This window comes from Schistocerca serialis, chromosome 7, assembly GCF_023864345.2.
Source record: "Schistocerca serialis cubense isolate TAMUIC-IGC-003099 chromosome 7, iqSchSeri2.2, whole genome shotgun sequence".
NCBI classification, from domain to species: Eukaryota; Metazoa; Arthropoda; class Insecta; order Orthoptera; family Acrididae; genus Schistocerca; species Schistocerca serialis.
In genome coordinates, this window is record NC_064644.1 from 402,895,233 (window position 1) to 402,919,920 (window position 24,688).

Consider the following 24,688-nt stretch of genomic DNA (forward strand, 5'->3'; position numbering starts at 1 on the left):
GCGGCGCGCACCTCCTGGCCCGCATTTAGAGTCTTCAGCGCCTGCCTGTTGCTCAGCCTGCAGTCTAGCCTCGCGTGCGTCTCAGGACATAATCGCCTCAGACAGCGTATTGACTTTCGTGTTTCTATACGAATGGACGTGGTTGTCTTGTTTGGTTCGTGACTCTGTTGTCTGTTCTAGTTGTGTCGTAAGGTCCTCCGTTGGTCGTGTCCGTCCTCTCCCGTTGTGTTGTTGTTCGCGGGCCGCTCCGTAGGTCTCGCCGCGTTTCCGTCACTACAACCCCGCGACCGTTCCGGTCGCCGGTACAACACTAGTCAATTTAGTGCACTGCTTTTACCCAGCACTGCAAGCTATTTTACAGGGCGCACTACAGTTCACGCATGCAGTGTGTGTGGGCCGTGTGCGGGCCGAGGCTCGGCCTGTCTCTCGGCTTTTCTCGGTCCTTCTCGGAAGCACACGGAACAGCTAGACATTTCATTTAGCATTGCAGAGCAGCATTTTTCGGCCGGCACAACTGTTTAAGATCGGCGGAATCATGCTGTCAGTACTGTTTAACCTTCTCTGTTTGTTCGAGGCATGAAAGACTTTCACAGGTCCAATGGCTGTTTGTGAAATAAGAGGTAGTCTAGCAACCTGTCGTCACCGTCCATTAAAGTGGATGACAGTGACAGGAGAGTGGTATGAGATTTCTGCACTTGCATAAGCGACAGGTACTGCTTTTTTGCTATGGAACGACATTACAACGCCATGCAGGGAAAATTTAAAGATTTAGTCGACAATGAAAGCGCAAAAAATTACAACGATCGACAGACGGGATGCATTGTTCCTTACATTAAAAATCACGTAGCGCTAAATTTGCAGGCCTGGAGCACGTGAAGAAATTGATGGTATGAATAGTGAAATTTCTGAAGTCACATCATGAATTGCGACAGTTTTCAGTGGAACTGAAAGAAGAGTAAGGAGATTTCATATACTAGTGAAAAGTGCATTAGATACGTCAGGGGGCATCTCGAACGATTTTTCGATTTAAAACTGACTATTCTTAAAATTATGAAGGAAAAGGGAGTGCAAGAACGAAAATCAGCACATCCGGAATGGACTGAATATTTAGCGTTTTAAGTGGACTCGACTGTACACTACCCCCAGTAAGACAGTGCAAGATCACTTTTTCTGATTTGATAGGGATGCAATTAAAAAGGAAAATCGCGTTGTAGAAGGGACACATTCTGACAAAGACATTGCAGTTGCCTAAGCTCACTGTCGTTGAAAAAAAACGAGAAGTTTGAAGAATTTGTTCTGGCCTTCAGAGCATTACAAGAATAGTTTCATAAAGATTTTGAGGAGACTTTCAATGTTACATTTGTTTCCGATGTGTTTCCGAAACCGTTTGCCATTTCAACTGAAAGCGCTCCTGTGCAAGTGCAGATGTAACTGATCTGTAGTGTAGTTCCCGTTTTAAAGACAGACCCATTTATATCCAATAAGTCAACATGGTTTTCCTGAGATTGAGTTTCCAAGTCTTCGTAATGAGGTTGTAGAAGTGCTACAATGTTTCCATCGACATATTTGTGTGAAAGATAAGTAAATAAGTCACAATGACGGGGGAGCTTGAGTCTGAGTCTCTGAGAAATTTTGTGTGTCTGTATGTCGGTAGTTTATACCAGATAAAAATTAGATTACGTCTTCAGAGCGCCTAAAATAATTAAATAATACTGAAAATCTGTTTTGTTTGTGTCCCACGTTTTTGAGTAATGTAAAACCGAGTAGTACGCAGTGCGAATGCAAAGCCATTTAAATGCGGCGCGTTCGCAGTTTTCCCCTCTTTCCCATCTTCGCGCTCTGGCAGAGTGGCTTGGTGGTGAGGGAAATAAGAAGTGTGGCTGAGCGTTTCGCTCACTCGTGCATTGGCAAGACGAAATCTTGGCCGCCCTAGCCATAGTGGATCACGTAACCACTTGACTGCTGGAGACATGGTAGTTGCTTTCCGTAGTGACTGCGGTTTCGTTGTCGCTTTATACCGCTATGTGCGCTGAGACACCATGTTCCGTCTGCTAGAACCTACCTGATTGCTTACTTAGCTACACGATCTCCCTGGCCTCTGTTAAATATTCCTGGAGCACTGGGCTTGACAACTTTGCTGCTCTGCGTTTCGCCTCCTTCAATACAAGATACATACAGTTACTGTGACAACATAAATGTTTCATTTTAAAGCTCCTCTTAAAATGAATTACATTACAGTCAAACACACAGGTGTATCAATATTGTTTCACAACTAAGAATTACATCTTTCCAGAAATTTTTAGTACGATATTAGAAGCGTATGAGAACAGCGATATGTCGCCTTGGACAGTAACTCCTCAGTAACTTAGTGTTCTTTCATAATTACCCTTCCATAATACCTGCTGTCCTGCATATATTCATAACTGTAATAACTAAAGAAAAGGATGAATCGCCCTGTGATATACCGCCCTAATATATCGGCAGCCCTTGAGAACCACAGAAATAATTTTATCACTCTATGTTCGTTGATTCTGTATGATGAGGTGTCTTTTCATTAATTCATGTTTGATTTATTTTGTATACATATTGTCACAGGACAGATTGCCTCAGGGAAGGGTGATAGGACTGCTGTTGTTCTCTTCATACGGAAAGATTGGCTAACAGGGTGGAAAGCAGTCTGCGGTTGTTTGCTTATGATGCCGTGGCCTACGGTAACGTGTCGAAGTTGAGTGGCGTTAGGAAGATACAAGACAATTAGACAATATTTTGATGCGCTGAGTGGCAGCTAGCCCTAAATGTGGAAAAACTGTAGGTTAATGCGGATGAGTAGGAAGATCAAACCTGTAATATTCGGATACAGTATTACTAGTGTCCTGCTTGACACAGTCAGGTCGTTTAAATATCTGGGCGTAGCGTTGTAAACCGATATGAAATGGGGCGAGCATGGGAGAACTGTGTTGGGGAAGGCGAATTCTCGACTTCGGTTTATAGGGAGAATTTTGGGAATGAGTGGTTCACCCAAATGAGACCGCATATAGGACGCTGGTGCAACCTATTCTTGAGTACTGTTCGAATATTTGGGATCCATAGCAGGTCGATTTGAAGGAAGATATCGAAGCAATTCAGAGGCTGGCTGCTAGATTTGTTACCGGTAGGTTCGAACAAAACGTGACTGTTACGGAGATGCTCCAGGAACTGAAATGGGAATCCCTGGAGGGAACGCGACTTTCTTTTCGAGAAACACTTTTGAGAAAATTTGGAGGACCGGCACCTGAAGATGACTGCTGAACGATTCTAGTGCTGCCAACATACATCGCGCGTAAGGACCACGAAGATAAGATACGAGAAATTGGGTCTCATGCGGGTCTCTCTCGTTCTATTTGGAGTGTAACAGAAAAATAAAGTACAATTAGTGGTACAGGGTACCCTCCGCCACGCGCCGTACGGTGGCTTGCGGAGCATCTACGTAGATATATATCTAATGACAAGTGGTGTGATGTGTTTTCCTTGTCCTGCATGCACAACAGAGCTGTGTTACACAGCCTGTCAGCGAAACTTTAGAGTGACATAACAGCCACTACGAAGAACTCGTCATCCGCTTTTAAGAAAGGTATCTCGTACAAAAATTTGTTCGTTTCACTTCTTACAGCCTGATATGTTCATTTGATAAAAACTTAATTTCTTTTTGTTCTAATTTATTTTCGTTGTTTGTCTTACTGTTCTACGACTAATTAAGTATTCCATGACGTTTTAAGAGTTAACAGAGGTAAAATCAAATAGAATAGATTTTGCGTATGGCTCACTTTAGTTCATCTAATGCTGTGTATGAAATGTAGATAACATAGCGACATATATCAACGTTCTCGAGATTTTAGCTTTTCTGTCTACGGGAAGGTAGCACGCAATGTGTCCAGTGTTCTACCCATGCGCAGCATGTATCATGTGATAGTAGCACCCATCTGTTTCACAAATGGTTCAAGATATGGAAACGAGGTTTCTAGCCAAAGATTTCACGTAAGGTGGCGCTTGTTTTGCTGTATGTAATATGGAAGTTGTAGTGTTGGCAGAAGAGCCAACACCGTGTTGCTAGAGGAGGCCGAAATGCACGCTGTTAAGCTCACGCAGATTGGCGTGAGGTCTGGAACAAGGTAAAGTAATTATCCTATAAAGAAAAGAACGTAGTTCTTGGAATACTTAACTTTAATCCACAATTGTAGAACATCGCTCTTGATTGTACAGGCTTCACAATATAAATCTCAAATGCTATGGCGCCTTGCTAGGTCGTAGCAAATGACGTAGCTGAAGGCTATGCTAACTATCGTCTCGGCAAATGAGAGCGTATTTGTCAGGGTTGCATCGCTAGCAAAGTCGGCTGTACAACTGGGGCGAGTGCTATGACGTCTCTCTAGACCTGCCGTGTGGTGGCGCTCGGTCTTCAATCACTGACAGTGGCGACACGCGGGTCCGACGTATACTAACGGACCGCGGCCGATTTAAAGGCTACCACCTAGCAAGTGTGGTGTCTGGCGGTGACACCACAGTAGTAACTGCAGTTTCTTTCCGATGGAACGACGTATCTGTTTAACAGTATTTAACATACCGTAAAAAAATAATAATGTGGCAGATCTGACTTAACATTCACCACATTCTATGTGGGCTATTCAACCTGGTGTGTCACAATATTTAATCCCTAAGCAAGTACATATCTTAATCATTTCAGTTTCCATTCATATATTTGTTTACTAACAACTTTTTAAATTATTTATAGTTACTCGTACCGTTATCAGCTTGCCAACTAGTGTCTTCAGCAACACTACTGACGTGGTCTTTATATGGAAGCACCTAATATTCTACACTACTGGCCATTAAAATCGCTACACCACGAAGATGACGTGCTAAAGACGCGAAATTTTACCGACAGGAAGAAGATACTGTGATATCCAAATGATTAGCTTTTCAGAACATTCACACAAGGATGGCGCCCGTGACGACACCTACAACGTGCTGACACGAGGAAAGTTTCCAACCGATTTCTCAAACACAAAAAGCAGCTGACCGGCGTTGCCTGGTGAAACGTTGTTGTGATGCCACGTGTAAGGTGGAGAAATGCTTACCATCACGTTTCCGACTTTGATAAAGGTCGGATTGTAGCCTATTGCGATTGCGGTTTATCGTATCACGACATTGCTGCTCGCGTTGGTCGAGATCCAACGACTGTTAGCAGAATATGGAATCGGTGGGTTCAGGAGGGTAATACGGAACGCCGTGCTGGATCCCAACGGCCTCGTATCACTAGCAGTCGAGATGACAGGCATCTTATCCGCATGGCTGTAACGGATCGTGGAGCCACGTCTCGATCCCTGAGTCATCAGATGGGGATGTTTGGAAGAGACCACGGCTGCGGTTACCCTTGACGCTGCATCACAGACAGGAGCGCCAGCGATGGTGTACTCAACGACGAACCTGGGTGCAAGAATGGCAAAACGTAATTTTTTCGGATGAATCCACGTTTTGTTTCCAGCATCATGATGTTCGCATCCGTTTTTCGCGACATCGCGGTGAACGCACATTGGAAGCGTGTATTCGTCATCGCCATACTGGCGTATCATCCGGCGTGATGGTATGCAGTGCCATTGGTTACACGTCTCGGTCACCTGTTGTTCACATTGAAGGCGCTTTGAACAGTGGACGTTACATTTCAGATGTGTTACGACCAGTGGCTCTACCCTTCATTCGATCCCTGCGAAACCCTACATTTCAGCAGGATAATGCAAGACCGCATGTTGCAGGTCCTGTACGGGCCCTTCTGGATACAGAAAATGTTCGACTGCTACCCGGGCCAGCACATTCTCCCGATTTCTCACCAATTGAAAACGTCTGGTGAATGGTGGCCGAGCAACTGGCTCGTCACAATACGCCAGTCACTACTCTTGATGAACTGCGGTATCGTGTTGAAGCTGCATGGGCAGCTGTATCTGTACACTCCATCCAAACTCTGTTTGCCGTTATTACGGCCAGACGTGGTTTTGTGGGTACTGATTTCTCAGGGTCTATGCACCCAAATTGCGTGAAAATGTTTATCATATGTCAAATCTAGTATAATATATTTGCCCAATGCATACCCGTTTATCATCTGCATTTCTTCTTGGTGTAGCAATTTTAATGGCTAGTAGTGTACTTCAGTTTATTTTATCATGTGATGAAGAGAAAACTTGAGGTCATTTTCAAGCACTGTATACTGTTCGCAACAGGGGAAGGGACTCGAGACAATGATGTTTGTAACGGCGTTACTACATACACTGACATAAATCTGAGACAATGTTTTGTGAACAATAACATCATTGAAGTGGACTGTACTACCCAGAGTCGCAACCCGAGCCCAGTGTAACATCTTTGAGATGTGTTTTGAACTGTTCGCTCCAGACTGCTGGGTCCTTCTCAGGTGCCGGCTCTTGACGAAGAACGGGCTGCTTCTGCTCCACAGACATTCCGACACCACACTGAAAGCGTCCCCAGCAGAGATTAAGCCGTCTTAAAGGCGAAGGCAGGACACAGTCCGTAACAACGTCCACTCTATTTACTTTTAAGTCGATTATGAATATGCATCATTTGCCATGTATGTAAAAGCAAATCTTGACACGAGACGTGGTTTCGGCTAGTGCTTCCGTTGTTTAAATAAGAACAAATTAGGATGTGTAATTGTGACAATATTACAGGGCGAGTCAAAAGTCCTTGGACACCTTCATAGGTTGGAAGATTAAAGGGAAAATTGAAATGTGGTGATGGGGACATAGGTTTGACGTTGGGCCGCAACTTTTGGAGTGAATGTCATTCATGGCCGCCATCTTGAAATCTGCCATTTTGGATTCGAGTATTTTTTTAAATGAGAAGGGAGGTGTATGACACCTCAAATAACACTCGCTTGAGCCCTGGAATTGCGTGGTGTAATTTGTTTTTGTCTATCTTGTACAGTTTAGAAGTTATTAATGTTCATAGTTACCTTGATACCGACTCATGTCTCTTTTTGTTCCTGGTGATCTGAAACGTGTGTAGCAGTCGGTATGAAGGTAATTTCCCAACTTTGAACATTAATAACCTTTAAACTGTACAAGATAGACAAAAACAAATTACACCACTAAATTCCAGAGCTTAAGCGAGTGTTATTTGATGTGTCATACACTCCCCTTCCCATGTAAAAAAAGACTTAACTCCAAAATGGCGGATTTCAAGATGGTGGCCATGAATGACATTCGCTCCAAAAGTTGCGGCCCCACGTCAAACCTATGTTCCCATCATCACATTTCAATTTTCTCTTTAATCTTCCAACTTATGAAGGTGTCCAAAGACTTTTGACTCGCCCTGTATTTTTATATGTTATGACATTTATCGTTGTAAAGATTAACAGAATATTTAATTCAATCTTCAATGTAAACTCTTGGGTTTTTAAGTAATTGTTTACCTTAAAAGTATATTATTGAGTATACCAGACTCTAAGAACCATACCACCTCTCTTGTCTACGTATGGTTATATAAAGATGTCGATACTCTCCATCTGCAGTAATTTTAAATTTTGACTTGCACAAGCTGCAAAGAGCAACGTATGACAGGATACATTTTTTACAGAGGATCGGGAAACAATTGATAAATGGGAGAAAATTGGTAGGTTGGCAAAATTTATCTAGTCAGAGAGGCTGTAAACTGTGATTTGTAGTTCAAATTGGTGTGAAATCTTGAGGGACTTAACTGCTAAGGTCATCAGTCCCTAAGCTTACACACTACTTTAGTTGATTATGTTTGTTGTGATGCCTTTCTTACTTTTAGCTTTATTTAATAAGTACTCTGACATAGGTGGAGAATGCTAACGCCAAAACCGGTAGTAATAACAAAGCGCATATGCGAGCATTGACTGAAAATAATTGTAGCAAAATTTAGCACATTCAGCAGAGCACATACAGATTCAATGTTAACGACGTCAGAATGACATGTGAGATACGTTGCAGCACTAGTGAGCGATAATGCGTACGATCTTCTTTCGTAGCATGGAAGTCCCTCTGCAGCGTAGTGGCACTTACTAATAATTACTGCCACTAAATGCTCTAAGCACAATGGTCTTCTTGTAATAAACCGGAGATAGTCAAGTAATCGGAAGACCGCGCTACACTTACGCTGTGCAGAAAGGAAAAATAAAAGCCACTCAAAGTTTGTTGCTACGTTACAGCTACCATTTACAAACAATCTGCCAGCTGTAGAAACCGTGTAACATCCACCAAAGAGCTCTTGTGTCGCACATACTCGCAGAGCGTTTATAGGACACATAAAATAGAAATGGCATCATTTTACGTCGAAATGGCTCAGAAGTACCGACGAACAACGTGGAGCTACGTAGGGAAGTGCTGTATCGACCTTTGAATCGGGCTGCTAGTCCAGCGAGGGAGTTTGCCGTCTTCTACCGAGCGCTCGTACCATTTGCTGGTCAATGTCCCGTGAAGAGCACTCCGCGAGCACCGATGTTGTCTTCTGAGTGCAACGCGCTGCACACCCTGGCAGTTCAGCTGTGATCCGAATCGTATGAATTGATGTTACTTAGGCCACCGAACAGACACGGGAATGAGCAATTTAGGCTTTGGATGGCCTGCGATCAGTATCTGGACTGCGATCTATCTGTATTACACACTGCATGGTAGTCCTCACTATATAGCTTCCCATATTTGCTGCACAAATAAAGAAGAGCTGTCTCGCGCTGTAACCAAATGAACGCTAATTTTTGGGGATTTCTGACGTGGAAATAAATATTTCTGAGATATTCTGATAGACAAGGGAAGCCAGCAGTGCACCACGGATGCAATAAAATGTTTCCTTTTATTACAAGAATGACCGGTTTCTCATAATTATCCTATAACGCGTGCCAGGAGTGTGGGTACGTTAGTTGCAAGTAATATAAGCTTCATGTCATACTGGACCACTACATCCACCCCTTCATCCTACCTAGCAGATTACTGTGAAGCACATGACATTTCACCAAGTGTTAGCCGGCCGGTGTGGTCGAGCGGTTCTAGGCACTTCAGTCTGGAACCGCGCGACCGCTACGGTCGCAGGATCGAATCCTGCCTCGGGCATGGATGTTTGTGGTGTCCTTAGGTTAGTTAGGTTTCAGTAGTTCTAAATTCTAGGGGACTGATGACCTCAAATGTTAAGTCATATAGTGCTCAGAGCCATTTGAACCTTTTCACCAAGTGTTAGGGTTTCTTCCCGTTTCATTCGCGGCTAAGAATATGTTAAATGTCTCTGAGCTCTGTAATTACTCTAGTATTGTCTTTACCGTTCGTATCTGTGCGTGTTTTCACGATTCGTTGCTTAACATAGATTCATAAAATTCTTGACACAGTCTTCCGTGAAATAGTTCGTGTTCTTCTCCAGGCATCTGCCTATTGAGGTTTTTTTTTATTTCCCCCACACTCTCCCGTAAGTGTAACGAAATAGGGATCATTCCTGTTGCCCCTCTTAGTATAGTTTCGACGTCCCCAGCTGGGCCAATATGATTTGGGTCACATATACTTGAACCATATTCTAGAATGGTTCGCCGGAGCGTAGAAAAAAATTGATCAAATGGCTCTGAGGTCAGTCCCCTAGAACTTAGAACTACTGAAACCTAACTAACCTAAGGACATCACACACATCCATGCCCGAGGCAGGATTCGAACCTGCGACCGTAGCGGTCGCTCGCCTCCAGAATTCAGCGCCTAGAACCGCACGGCCACTCCGGCCGGCCGGAGCGTAGAGTTATGTCGTTTGTTGACTCAACGCATTTCCCCAATAGCCTAACAGTGAAGACTCACCTGATTTACTACAGTTGCGTCTCTATGAGCATTCTATTTCATACCCCCATAAACAGTTGCACCTACGTATTTTTATGACGTAACTGAATCTAAATGTAACTCGCTAATTTCATAGAAAAGTATTAAGATTTTGTGAAGTGCACTATTCGAAACTTCTGAACATTTGTTGATAATCCTTGCACCAGTTTTAAATCCCATAAAGGCGGTACTATATATGTGTGTACTTTACTTTCCGATGGTACTCCACTGCTGATAGACGCAACATCTGCAAAAGTCTGTGGTTACTATTAAGTTAGTCACATAGATCATCGGAACGATTCTTTTATCGAAATGAAGTGGACTTACTAGGTCACCAATATACAACAGTTGTAGCAAGGTTGTCAGTACACTTCCAATCAGGATGCGTGATTTTATTTCTACGTCTATGGATGAAGGTTCATCAAAGATAACATATTGCGTCTTCTCTACCAAAATATTCTTCCAATCATGTATTTCGTTTGATAGCCCCCGCCTTTGATGGTATTTTCCTTAATAAGCGCTGAAGTGGTGCCGACACAAAAGTTTTTCGGACGTCTAGATCTACTCGATTCACCTTGTTATCTTTCATAAGCGTTGTCCATTTTCACTGTTCTCAGCCAGACTTGTACCTACTCGCAGCCGCCGAGCTTCTGCAAGTGATTCATTCGCTTTCAAAGCTCTATGTTGTCCAAAGCATTACATGTACAAGTATGACTAACGCATGAATAGACTCACCAACTAACACATGAACAAACCACGTACAATGTCAATTATCAAAGATATTTGTAAACCGTTTTCCATTTACACAGAAATTTTAATTCACCACAATACCAATTGGCTTAGCCTTATTATGTTCCTCATAAAATGCTTAGCAATTCATAGAATAAATACAGAACGTACACGGAACATAAATGAATAGGCTCTTCTGACACATACATCTCTCGATTACACCTCCCGAAACAGTAAAGGCCACTAAAAACGGTTCTTGGCACCAAACATAAGACAGGTCTTACCACATAGCTTCAGAAGTCAGTGGAAATATTACATAAAACTGCGAATATTACCTATATCATGACATTATAACACAGATTATCGACGAATACGAACTTGCAATACAATACCAAACTTTGTGGAAGATCTTTCGACCACTATATCGTCTACAGCACCTGCAGCAGTTGTAACCGAAAGACTACGGCCAGTGCCTTTAATTTTGTATCACAAAGCAGGAGGAATACTAAGATGAACATTTCCCTTCCAGCCATATTCAGTGATGAAAGCAAACTTCCACTTACCAGGAAAGGTTAATTGCACCATTGTGAGACTGTGGGGCACTGAAAATGACCATAAAATTGTCGTACATCAACGAAATTCGCCAGAGCTTAATGTTTTCTGTGAAAAGTCACAGACGATTATGTATGGCATGTTCTTTCTCTGTGAGAAGACTGTGACGGGTACCTCTTAACTTCATATATTGTAGTTGTGGTTGTTTCCTCGATCGTCTGATGATTCTGGAAGCTTTTTCTTCCTACAAGAAGCGGCTCCTCTCCTTGGAGCATCGAGGTTTGACGCTAGCTGAACGACGAACTACTGCAGCTCTGGATTGGGCGTAATGGTGAAGATGATACGGAGCTATTCCCTTGCCGCAATTTTCTCCTCAACTAATGCTTCGTTACCTTTTCCTTTGAGTATACATTAAGGACCGTGTGTACGTACTCCCACTGCCAAGAATATTGGAGCAGTTCAGTGAACGCACCAATGCTACTGTGACAACCACTGATAGGATGTTTCTGCATCGGTTATGGAACGAACTTCAACTACCGCTTGGACGCGTGTCGTGTGACCTTAGGGGTGTTCATGGAACATTTTCCTTGGTAAACGCAAACTTGGTTAGTTTACCGTTCTGATCATGGGTCAGTCATTTTTGTACATATAGTATCTTTTAAAATACACGGCTTTGAAAACGAATGAATCACTTGTAACAGCCCTGTGTATAATCCCATTAACACCAGTCAAGCAAATGTGTCAACACTTATCCGCAGGTACTATTATTAGGAAAATATTATTACTGAGGCCTAGGCATTATTCATTTTCTTCCTTTTACGTAAAACTGTTTTTGACAAACATTTTATTTTGCATAAGGGTAAACTTGATCGAAGTGGAATAAAGTTTTACTAGCTATGTGTTGTTGTTGTTGTTGTGGTCTTTAGTCGTGATACTGGTATGATGCAGCTCTCCATGCTACTCTATCCTGTGCAAGCTTCTTCATCTCCCAGTACCTACTGCAACCAACATCCTTCTGAATCTGCTTAGTGTATTCATCTCTTGGCCTCCCTCTACGATTTTTACCCTCCACGCTGCCCTCCAATGCTAAATTTGTGATCCCGTGATGCCTCAGAACATGTCCTACCAACCGGTCCCTTCTTCTTGTCAAGTTGTGCCATAAACTCCTCTTCTCCCCAATTCTATTCAATACCTCCTCATTAGTTATGTGATCTACCCATCTAATCTTCAGCATTCTTCTGTAGCACCACATTTCGAAAGCTTCTATTCTCTTCTTGTCCAAACTATTTATCGTCCATGTTTCACTTCCATATATGGCTACACTCCATACAAATACTTTCAGAAATGACTTCCTGACACTTAAATCTATACTAGATGTTAACAAATTTCTCATCTTCAGAAACGCTTTCCTTGTCATTGCCAGTCTACATTTTATATCCTCTCTACTTCGACCATCATCGGTTATTTTGCTCACCAAATAGCAAATCTCCTTCACTACTTTAACTGTCTCATTTCCTAAACTAATTCCCTCAGCATCACCGGACTTAATTCGACTACATTCCATTATCCTCGTTTTGCTTTTGTTGGTGTTCATCTTATTTCCTCCTTTCAAGACACTGTCCATTCTGTTCAACTGCTCTTCCAAGTCCTTTGCTGTCTCTTACAGAATTACAATGTCATCGGCGAACCTCAACGTTTTTATTTCTTCTCCATGGACTTCAACACCTACTCCGAATTTTTCTTTTGTTTCCTTTACTGCTTGCTCAATATACAGATTGAACAACATCGGGGACAGGCTACAACCCTGTCTCAATCCCTTCCCAACCGCTGCTTCCCTTTCATGCCCCTCGACTCTTATAACTGCTATCTGGTTTCTGTACAAATTTTAAACAGCCTCTCGCTCCCTGTATTTTACCCCTGCCACCTTTAGAATTTGAAAGAGAGTATTCCAGTCAACTTTGTTAAAAGCTTTCTATAGGTCTACAAATTCTAGAAATGTAGGTTTACCTTTCCTTAATCTATTTTCTAAGATAAGTCGTAGGGTCAGTATTGCCTCACGTGTTACAACATTTCTGCGGAATCCAAACTGATCTTCCCCAAGGTCGGCTTCTACCAGTTTTTCCATTCGCCTGTAAAGAATTCGCGTTAGTATTTTGCAGCTGTGACTTATTAAACTGATAGCTAGGTAATTTTCACATCTGTCGACACCTGGTTTCTTTGGGATTGGAATTATTATATTCTTCTTGAAGTCTGAGGGTATTTCACCTGTCTCATACATCTTGCTCACCAGATGGTAGAGTTTTGTCAGGACTGGCTCTCCCAAGGCCGTCAATAGTTCCAATGGAATGTTGTCTACTCCTGGGGCATTGTTTCGACTCGGGTCTCTCAGTGCTCTGTCAAACTCTTCACGCAGTATCGTAACTCCCATTTCATCTTCATCTACATCGTCTTCCATTTCCAAAATATTGTCCTCAATTATATCGTCCTTGTATAGACCCTCTATATACTCCTCCAACCTTTCTGCTTTCCCTTCTTTGCTTAGAACTCGGTTTCCATCTGAGCCCTTGATATTCATACAAGTGTCTCTCTTTTCTCCAAAGGACTCTTTAATTTTCCTATAGGCAGTATCTATCTTACCCCTAGTGGAATAAGCCTCTACATCCTTACATTCGTCCTCTAGCCATCCCTGCTTACCCATTTTGCACTTCCTGTCGAACACATTTTTGAGACGTTTGTATTCCTTTTTGCGTGTTTCACTTACTGCGTTTTTATATTTTCTCCTTTCATCAATTAAATTTAATATTTCTTCTTTCACCCAAGGACTTCTACTAGCCCTCGTCTTTTTACCTACTTGATCCTCTGCTGCCTTCACTACTTCATACCTCAGAGCTACCCATTCGTATTCTACTGTATTTCTTTCCCCCATTCCTGTCAATTGTTCCCTTATGCTCTCCCTGAAACTCTATACAATCTCTGGTTTAGTCAGTTTATCCAGGTCCCATCTCCTTAAATTCCCACCTTTTTGCAGTTTCTCCAGTTTTAATCTACAGTTCATAACCAATAGATTGTGGTCAGAGACCACGTGTGCCCCTGGAAATTGCTTATAATTTAAAACCTGGTTCCTAAATCTCTGTGTTACCATTATATAATCTATCTGATACGTTCTAGTATCTCCAGGATTCTTCCATGTATACAACCTTCGTTTATGATTACGTTATGCTCTGTGCAAAATTCTACCTGACAGCTTCCTCTTTCATTTCTCTCTCCCAATCCATATTCACCCACTATGTTTCCTTATCTCCCTTTTCCTACTCTCGAATTCCAGTCACCCATGACTATTAAATTTTCGTCTCCCTTCACTACCTGAATAATTTCTTTTATCTCATCATACATTTCATCAATTTCTTCATCATCTGCAGAGCTAGTTGGCATATAAACTTGTATTATTGTAGTAGGCATGGGCTTCGTGTCTATCTTGGCCACAATAATGTGTTCACTATGCTGTTTGTATTAGCTCACCCGCACCCCTATTTTTTTATTCATTATTAAACCTACCCCTCCATTATCCTTATTTGATTTTGTATTTATAACCGTGTATTCGCCTGACCAAATGTCTTGTTCCTCCTGCCACCGAACTTCACTAATTCCCACTATATCTAACTTCAACCTATCCGTTTCCATTTTAAAATTTTCGAACGTACCTTCCCGATTAAGGGATCTGACATTCCACGCTCCGATCCCCTCTGTTGTGATACTTGAATACAAAAATACCTCCTAACAGCCAACAGAACAGATGACCAGACAGTAAAAGTGTCATTAAATTTTCAGTCACCCAGTACGACGCACAATCTCATAAAGTTATTTGGTATATCAACTAGGAACTACAATGAAAGAATATACTCTGATGCAGGAAGAAATTACTCAGAGGCAATGGTCTAATGCTTTTGAACGTCATTCCGGACTTTCGGCTGGGCTTCCTCACTACATGAGCAGACGTTTCGTGTTCCTCCAAAGGTCGGTTGTTATTGGACACCGCTTAATATACGCTAGCTGTTCAAAAGTATCTAGACATATACTGATGAAGATTACTTCGTTGTTGGCGCCACACATGACGGCAGGTGACGTTCCCTAGGCATTCGCCAAATCCAAACCCTTCCTCTGGACTGACACAGGGTGCAGTGGGATTCATGGCTCCAGATCACTCGTTTCCAGTCACCCACCGTCCACTGTAGCCTCTCTATGCACCATCCGATGCGCCACTTCGCAATGAGTGCGGGAATGATTGGATTCTGAGGAGCGCAGTCAGTGGACTGGTAGGATTGCCTGTAGCACTTAGGAAATAATGAGTGTTTCCTTCCACTGGTTTCATGAGAGTTTTACAACCACACTTCGCAATGCTCGACGGTGGTGTCCATCAGTGTCTACACTACGATTATCCCCTGCAGAATCACATTACCAACAGACGGCTTGGGCAACTTTAGAAGGCTGAAATGTCCCTGATAGATTTAGTATTCAGTTGACATCCAATGAACACTTTCGAAGTCGCTGAGCTCTCCTGGCCGACCCATCCTGCCTTACTGCTTCTCTACTAACAACTCTGTAGTCACTGCGTCGTTTTATACTGATGGGTTCGGCTCTCGTCACACCTAATGGTGGGTTCCTCATTACGTAGTGATTTCGGGATACTTCTGGTCAGGTAGTGTATTAAGCCGTTTTTACATCGCCCCAGTCGTGGCCAAATAACATTTCTGGTTATTGAAATGGCCTCTGCTGTCTTCCTATTGCACCTCTGTTTATTTTCTTTTAATTGTTTGTAAATTCGCAACGAAAATAGTGTGTACTTCTCTTTTAATGTGACTGCTATAAATCTTTCATTTTGATCATCGTGCCAAGATAATGTTCATGTTCTCTCACCTGCCTCACGATATTAAATAAATTATTACTTTCTTTTGTTGCACAACACAGCGAGTCCATTAAACAGAATGACGACATGATTTGGAAGACATATTCCATTACCGGAGAATTCGCGGTATATAGTACTCTACATTTGCTCCTATATTCACTTAACCAAGCGTTATCACTTCTCACATAGTTAACCAACATGCGGATGGCGTTATGAGCAGCACTTACTTCATCATGGGGAAGGAACAGCAATATAGTGGTTCCTTAGACACACTAGTTGGAAGTAACTCATACATGGAGCCAGATTTTAAACTTTGTAGAAAGACACTCCATATTCGTGATATCAGTTCAAGAACGGATAGAAATCGGGAAACCAAGGAACTACTTTTCAACTTTCTTGCTGTTCATAGAAACAGTGATGAACTGAATTGGCAAGCTTATCAATAACTTGCCTTTCTTCTGTGGCTCTGCCCATATGCATGTATGTCACATATACTGCTCACACAGTCTCTTCCCCTGTCTCTCCGTCCATGTTGTCCTCCTCCCTCCCCTATTCCACCTCCTCCTCAGAAATCTGTGTTCATCTTCTCCTCCCCACTCTCTTTCTGTGCATGTCCTCCTTACCCTCACCCTGTCCATCACCTTCTTCCCCATCCCCCTCTCCACTCCTGCTCCCCCTCTCCACTCCTGCTCCCCCTCTCCACTCCTGCTCCCCCTCTCCACTCCTGCTCCCCCTCTCCACTCCTGCTCCCCCTCTCCACTCCTGCTCCCCCTCTCCACTCCTGCTCCCCCTCTCCACTCCTGCTCCCCCTCTCCACTCCTGCTCCCCCTCTCCACTCCTGCTCCCCCTCTCCACTCCTGCTCCCCCTCTCCACTCCTGCTCCCCCTCTCCACTCCTGCTCCCCCTCTCCACTCCTGCTCCCCCTCTCCACTCCTGCTCCCCCTCTCCACTCCTGCTCCCCCTCTCCACTCCTGCTCCCCCTCACCACTCCTGCTCCCCCTCTCCACTCTTGCTCCCCCTCTCCACTCTTGCTCCCCCTCTCCACTCTTGCTCCCCCTCTCCACTCTTGCTCCCCCTCTCCACTCTTGCTCCCCCTCTCCACTCTTGCTCCCCCTCTCCACTCTTGCTCCCCCTCTCCACTCTTGCTCCCCCTCTCCACTCTTGCTCCCCCTCTCCACTCTTGCTCCCCCTCTCCACTCTTGCTCCCCCTCTCCACTCTTGCTCCCCCTCTCCACTCTTGCTCCCCCTCTCCACTCTTGCTCCCCCTCTCCACTCTTGCTCCCCCTCTCCACTCTTGCTCCCCCTCTCCACTCTTGCTCCCCCTCTCCACTCTTGCTCCCCCTCTCCACTCTTGCTCCCCCTCTCCACTCTTGCTCCCCCTCTCCACTCTTGCTCCCCCTCTCCACTCCTGCTCCCCCCTCTCCACTCCTGCTCCCCCCTCTCCACTCCTGCTCCCCCCTCTCCACTCCTGCTCCCCCCTCTCCACTCCTGCTCCCCCCTCTCCACTCCTGCTCCCCCCTCTCCACTCCTGCTCACCCTCTCCACTCCTGCTCCCCCTCTCCACTCCTGCTCCCCCTCTCCACTCCTGCTCCCCCCTCTCCACTCCTGCTCCCCCCTCTCCACTCCTGCTCCCCCCTCTCCACTCCTGCTCCCCCCTCTCCACCTCCTCCGCCCCCTCTCCACCTCCTCCGCCCCCTCTCCACCTCCTCCGCCCCCTCTCCACCTCCTCCGCCCCCTCTCCACCTCCTCCGCCCCCTCTCCACCTCCTCCGCCCCCTCTCCACCTCCTCCGCCCCCTCTCCACCTCCTCCGCCCCCTCTCCACCTCCTCCGCCCCCTCTCCACCTCCTCCGCCCCCTCTCCACCTCCTCCGCCCCCTCTCCACCTCCTCTGCTCCCTCTCCACCTCCTCCGCCCCCTCTCCACCTCTTCCACCACCGCCCTCTCCACCTCCTCCACCCCCCTAACACTCTCATTATTCTCCCCACACTCTCTGCCAGTTTGCTTCTCCCCTCTCTGTCTGTCCATCCCCTCCCCCCTCTGTCCATCCCCTCCCCCCTCTGTCATCTCCTCCCCCTCTCTGTCATCTCCTCCCCCTCTCTGTCATCTCCTCCCCCTCTCTGTCATCTCCTCCCCCTCTCTGTCATCTCCTCCCCCTCTCTGTCATCTCCTCCCCCTCTCTGTCATCTCCTCCCCCTCTCTGTCATCTCCTCCCCCTCTCTATCTCCTCCCCCTCTCTGTCATCTCCTCCCCCTCTCTGTCATCTCCTCCCCCTCTCTGTCATCTCCTCCCCCTCTCTGTCATCTTCTCCCCCTCTCTGTCATCTCCTCCCCCTCTCTGTCATCTCCTCCCCCTCTCTGTCATCTCCTCCGTCATCTCCTCCCCCTCTCTGTCATCTCCTCCCCCTCTCTGTCATCTCCTCCCCCTCTCTGTCATCTCCTCCCCCTCTCTGTCATCTCCTCCCCCTCTCTGTCATCTCCTCCCCCTCTCTGTCATCTCCTCCCCCTCTCTGTCATCTCCTCCCCCTCTCTGTCATCTCCTCCCCCTCTCTGTCATCTCCTCCCCCTCTCTGTCATCTCCTCCCCCTCTCTGTCATCTTCTCCCCCTCTCTGTCTTCTTCTCCCCCTCTCTGTCATCTTCTCCCCCTCTCTGTCATCTCCTACCCCTCTGTGCCATCTCCTCCCCCTCTGTGCCATCTCCTCCCCCTCTGTGCCATCTCCTCCCCCTCTGTGCCATCTCCTCCCCCTCTCTGTCATCTCCTCCCCCTCTCTGTCATCTCCTCCCCCTCTCTGTCATCTTCTCCCCCTCTCTGTCATCTCCTCCCCCTCTCTGTCATCTCCTCCGTCATCTCCTCCTCCCCTCTGTCATCTCCTCCTCCCCTCTGTCATCTCCCTCTCCCCTCTGTCATCTCCCTCCCCCCTCTGTCATCTCCTCCCCCCCTCTGTCATCTCCTCCCCCTCTCTGTCATCTCCTCCCCCTCACTGTCATCTCCTCCCCCCCTCCGTCGATCTCGTCCCCCCCTCCGTCGATCTCGTCCCCCCCTCCGTCGATCTCGTCCCCCCCTCCGTCGATCTCGTCCCCCCCTCCGTCGATCTCGTCCCCCCCTCCGTCGATCTCGTCCCCCCCTCCGTCGATCTCGTCCCCCCCTCCGTCGATCTCGTCCCCCCCTCCGTCGATCTCGTCCTCCCCTCCGTCGATCTCGTCCCCCCCTCCGTCGATCTCGTCCCCCCCTCCGTCGATCTCGTCCCCCCCTCCGTCGATCTCGTCCCCCCCTCCGTCGATCTCGTCCCCCGCTCTGGCGACCTCGCCCCCCCATCGGTCAGTCTCCTCGTCACTCATCTTTTCTCTTCACCTCCCATTTCTCTCTCTCTCTCTCTCTCTCTCTCTCTCTCTCTCTCTCTCTCTCTTTCTCTCTTCCATAGTTACCTTTTCATCTCCACCTAACCTTCCTTCTGCCCATCTCATTCTCTCCCCTCTCACTATCCATCTCCTCTTCACCATCTCTGGTCTGAGCTGTGTCCATCATCTTCCATACCCAATGGTATGCATTGTGATAGTACTTCAACACACCAGTCACGCAGGCCACGTCGAAGTCAAGCGTTGCCAACAATTTTTCACCTTCAGTCCTGTGGGAGCTAGCTGGCACTTACCACAATAATACATCTTTGCAGATAATAAGTAGTAAATCTTACTAGTACGAGTTTTGTTGAATTCTTTACAACGGTTTAGGAAAATAATGTTGTACCAACATTTAGAGATATCCAGTTCACTCAAGGTTTATTGCCGCAACAATGCATAGGGAGTACTGAATGATTACATTTACAGACCAACAGCACAATTGGTTCTGAAGTACTAGATTGTGACCCATGATGAAATACCCATGTTATTTCGTGGTGTAGCCTCCATTGGCGGCAATGCAGCTGCTGACTCTGGCATCCAGTCGATCGTACAGATGGCGGTACGTTATGCCACGCCTGCTCAACTTGTTCATGTTGTTCTGTAAGAGTTGTTGACTGACAAGTCACACTAGTCATTTCTCTTCACGAACAGTATGTGGGCGAGTATTATCCTGATGCAACAACGCATCACGTTCCTGTTGCAAGAATAGCAAAAGAGCGGGCCTAACACCATTCTTCACATACTGAGCTCTAGTTACCTTCCCCACCAAAAGCAACAAACGTGAACGAGAGTTGTAGCTTCTCGCACCTCAGACCATATCCCTTGGGGTGAGGCCAGTGCGTCTTGGACGAATGTACTCTACGAGACAGCCCTTACCAGGTCAAAGCTGTAAGTGCAATATGCTTCTAACGCCGAAGACCACTATCTGCCATTCTACTTTCTAAGTGTCCGCACCCGGCTGCTGAGTGGTCAGCGCGACAGACTGGCAATCCTACGGGCCCGAGTTCGTTTCCCGGCTGGGTTGGAGATTTTCTGCGCTCAGGGACTGAGTGTTGTGTTGCCCTAATCATTATCATTTCATCCCCATTGACGCGCAAGTCGCTGAAGTGGCGTCAAATGGAAAGACTTGCACCCGGCGAACGGCCTACCCGACGGCAGGCCCTACACACAAGACATTTTTTTTGCCTTCCAAGTGATCCCCTAACGGCAACAGTCGTGCCGTGCACGTCGACGCTGTTGCGTGACTATAAGATGGGCTAGACGTGTGCGTGCCCTTTGTCCCACTGCTAATAACCTTTTCGCAACAGTTCGTGTTGGCACATCTGTACTCAGAAGGCTTCTTATCTGTAGTGCGGTGGGTGTACCCTCTGCCATTGCTGCCCTTACAATACGACGTTACTGGCGGGCGTCTGTGCTGCGTGGACGTCCAGAACCTCGTCTACTGGTGTTACAATGTTCACGTGATACCACCGTCGTTGCACAACTGACATAGAACGTCTGTCTTGTGTGGCAATCCTCTGAAAGGACCATCCCGCCACTCGGAAGGCCGGAATTTGACCCCATTCAAACCCGCTCGGTTAGCTCAAAGAGCCTCGAGTGCGTCTCTGTGGACTGGTTGACTGCTTGGTTCACAAGTTTGTATCACATTGGGCCTTCTGTCTCTAAGAATTCCCTTCTAAAGTGTATACACAGATGGCGCTCTTTTATCTCTGCCTCTACGCTGTCTGTTGGCCGACGACTTCGACACTACTATCAGTTCATCTACTATCCCCCAGGTGGAATATACCGTCGTCGGATCAAAATCTATGTCGTCTTTCGAGGTGTAACATTCTTTTCCGACAGTGCATGAAGATCGAATTACAACATAGAAACCTATATTAAATACAAAAGACAGTGACTTTTGATATACCTGTTGTTATCCCAAATGGGGTAGCGATGTCGTAGAATGCAACTCCGATATGGTGTCCTCGTGTGTTCGTTTGAACTTCGAGCTAGATGTTCCATACAATGATGTAATGCTGTGTAGCGTGGGGAAAGCCAGACGTGGGTGAGGGAGAAGGTGGTGGGAGGAAGAGAAAGATTTGTAGATCAATGCCGAACTGAACAGTTGAGAATCTCAGCTTATCAAATGTAACTTTAAAGCCGACCATGTAACAGTATAAATTTAGTTTGCTAATCTGACCACCAGGTGCAATGAGCGACAGGATAGAAACACAGGAAATGCAGCTCTTGTAGAATACATGGCGTCATGCAGCGAGGAAGGGAGGTGTCGCCACCGGTCAATTCACCAGCAATGGTATATATAGTTATCGACACGCCTGGCGAATCTGAATATTTTTAACCGCAAATTCGTTTCAGAACAGATGTGATGAAAAGAATAAAATGCCGGCCGGAGTGGCCGAGCGGTTCTAGGCGCTACAGTCTGGAGCCGCGCGACCGCTACGATCGCGGGTTCGAATCCTGCCTCGGGCATGGATGTGTGTGATGTCCTTAGGTTAGTTAGGTTTAAGTGGTTCTAAGTTCTAGGTGACTGATGACCTTAGGAGTTAAGTCCCATAGTTCTCAGAACCATTTGAACCAAAAGTATAAAATGATATTCATTTACTTCTCTTTGTTTTGTACTGGCTTTGCGCCCGGTGCTTCGCCCGTCTGCACAGATTTTCTTTTTTTTGGTCTCTGCGATCAAATACTTATTTTGTTTGCAAGTTGAAAGTCCTTCTAAACTTTTCACGCTAATTAAGACCATAGAGACATGGGCTTTTCCGAAGGGAATTCCGACGAAAAAGCGATTCTGGTAGCTGGAGTCCAAGGTTTCTGTTAATGACGCCTTTTGCGTTCCTTTGCTGATATTCCACTTAACATCTATGTCTCTGTCCACAAATGCTTCAAGACCACCCACACTTGTTACACCACTTCCACCACGTACAATTGCGATTGTTAGCCATCCATTTCCATGGGAGACGCTGTCGTTTAAATCAATACTGAAATTAAGACGGCATCCACAAAACACTGCAGGTCCATCTAAGAGAGGGTGTGCAGCCACAGATTTAATTGTATTGGTTCTCTTGTCAGCTGCTGTTGTTTTTAAATTCCACATCTTCAATTGTTTTATATACGGTTTGTCTAACTGAGAAATGAAGTATAAATTTCCGCAAATTTACCTTTAAAATGTTTTTAATGCCTATATCGAAATATTTTTGTAAAACTTTTCACCCTCTTTTTCACCTTCTAAGGGACTGAATTTTCACAGACAGAGAAACACATTTTCTTTTTATTTGTAACAGAGTAGCCAAATACAAATTTTCGTAGATTTAGCTTTCAAATTGTTTTCAAAATGAAATAATTTCATAAAACTTTCCATCCGCTGTTTCACTCCCTTACGGTTCTGAATTTCCAAAAACACTCTCAACAATGTTTTTCTTTCAAACCGAGAAGTCATATACCAATTTTCTTAGATTTCGCTTTAAACATGCTTTTACAATGAAATATTTTCATACATTTTACCCCCTATTTCACTCCATTATGGATATAACTTACAAAAACATCTTTAATATGTGTTTGTATTTCTAAACGAAAAACAAAATAATAATTTAGGTGGTTCTGTTTTCAAAATTGCCGTAATAGCTACTTGTTTGCAAAAACCATATCATCCACTATTTTAGTTCCTTAGGGATGTAATCTCAAAAATTCATTTCTTAAACGACCCCTGCAGTATATGAGAACACACTCTACAAATTTCAAGTTTCTGTCTGTAGCGGTTTCGGCTGGACGATGATGGGTCGGTAGTCTGTAAGTCGGGGTACTGCCCTTTATACATAGATTTTAATATCTTCCCGCTATTTATTTTAACTTCTACAACAAAAATGCATTCACAACGCATATATAAACATTAAACATTCAGATACAAGACACCGACACCTGTGAAATAAAAAACCAATTATAATATTGGATAACTGGAACTTTAATATAGCATGCCATTAATTAGTTAGTTACCTCCTCCACAACATTTTATTTTTCAACGTGAAGTTGGCTATGAGGTATCGTGTCAGTTATTGATTCTAATTGTTTCTAATTAAACACCCATTCTTCAGGAAAATCTTAACAACACTCTAGTTAATTTTGCCTGCAAGTATGCTTCTGATGTTATTCCTACATAAGAGGAGGTCATTAAATCGTATGTTGGTTCTTTTAACGTTCACGTTACAGTTTATTTTGTTCATTTTTGCTGTCAGTGTTTCTCGGTGCCCATTGATACGCGTAAAGAAAAGTCTCTCATTTTGCACCAGAAGGCGGATGATGCTGCAGTCTCTGCCTTCACTAATTGTGGTGATTTGGCGTGGTGCCTTTCTTTTTTTTATCTCAGTGTGTATTAAAAATATTATTGGCGCTCTTGCGCGGCTGACTGGCTTGAATTAAACAGCTTTTGAAAATTAAAAATAATTTCGCAGCAACATGATGGGATATTTAGGTAGGATTAATAGTTTCAATTTATTCTGTGACGCCGATTTACAACATTTGATCGTTGCACCCTCTATATAAATATTGTGGAGCGATCCTTTATTAAACAGAAAAACACATAAAGCAAATAGTTGTGTAATACCTTCGCTAAAGAACTGTTTAGCAATTAGTCATTTCACATCATAGTTCCGTAAAAAGCCACATTCTTCCATCATTTGCAGCTCATACATTTGCTCCTCTGTGCTCATAAAATGCTTGCAGAATCTCAACAATTTTCATCTGCTGGAATCAAAAAATTTTATGCCACATTCATATACCTTATTAACTAACAGTTAGTACTGAGTCGCTCAGTTTGTGATTCCATACATCTGATGCTAGTATAATCGCAAAGCAATTGTTTCTTTCTGCTGACTCTCCTGCCTTCCTCCAACTGCCTGTTCCTTTGATTCTCCTTAAATATTTATCTCAGTGAGGAAAGCACACATACAACAGAAAATATACGTCTTCACTGCTTGAAGGCATACAAATTTATATATTTCGGGCTATATAGATAACATTAGTTACTGAAGAAGAAAACATGGTTGCAATAAACACGAGAGGCAAATACCGAAATAAGAGGTTTTGAAAATGGAAAAGCATAGACGTGTTAAAGGTTAATTTTGCCGGTAACAATAATCTACCAAACATGAAAAAAAGCTATGTGTCGTCGATTTTATTCCAAGTTTGTCTGCATCAAGTAACCTGCTGCATGGCTTAGGCGTAGGGCAGTTGTTGACCGCTTATCTTTTCATAAAAG